Genomic DNA, 565 nt, shown 5'->3' with positions numbered 1-565 from the left:
AGATTCAGGCACTGGTACCTCTCTAACGGCAGACCTGGTGCCTCTATGCCCTGCCACCTGGGAAGCTTACCTCCTACTCTGCCAGACACCTTCTAGTTGAGAATATAACACTCATTCCAATCACTCTGCATTTAGAATCTCGTTGCCCCTGACAGCCCACATCTGGAACATTCATCATGCCTACATGCAACACAGAGGCCATAAAAGAGGGGATGAAAGCATCCCCTGTGAGAGAGATTGGTGAAAAGAACCCCTCTGCTCCAACCCCCGCCCCTGCCCCCCAGCCCTTGCCCAAAAGCACTGATCATACTGGTAACTACATCCAAGGAATAAGCAAGGAAATAACTAACAATTGCAGAGAATCTAGTCAAGCTATTACTGCAGCCAGCAGAGGAAGCAGCATGGAACTAACCTAGCTAACATGGCACCTGCTTCACTCCTCAACTTCTTCCCTCAGAGGGGCCTTCTCTGCAAGTAGGACTGGTTTTCCGGTTCTCTCTCTCTCTCTCTCTCTCTCTCTCTCTCTCTCTCTCTCTCTCTCTCTCTCTTCCCAGCCAGTTTTGCT

The sequence above is a fragment of the Myotis davidii genome, unplaced genomic scaffold, assembly GCF_000327345.1.
Source record: "Myotis davidii unplaced genomic scaffold, ASM32734v1 scaffold1202, whole genome shotgun sequence".
In the NCBI taxonomy this organism is placed as follows: domain Eukaryota; kingdom Metazoa; phylum Chordata; class Mammalia; order Chiroptera; family Vespertilionidae; genus Myotis; species Myotis davidii.
This window is presented reverse-complemented; position numbering follows the sequence as displayed.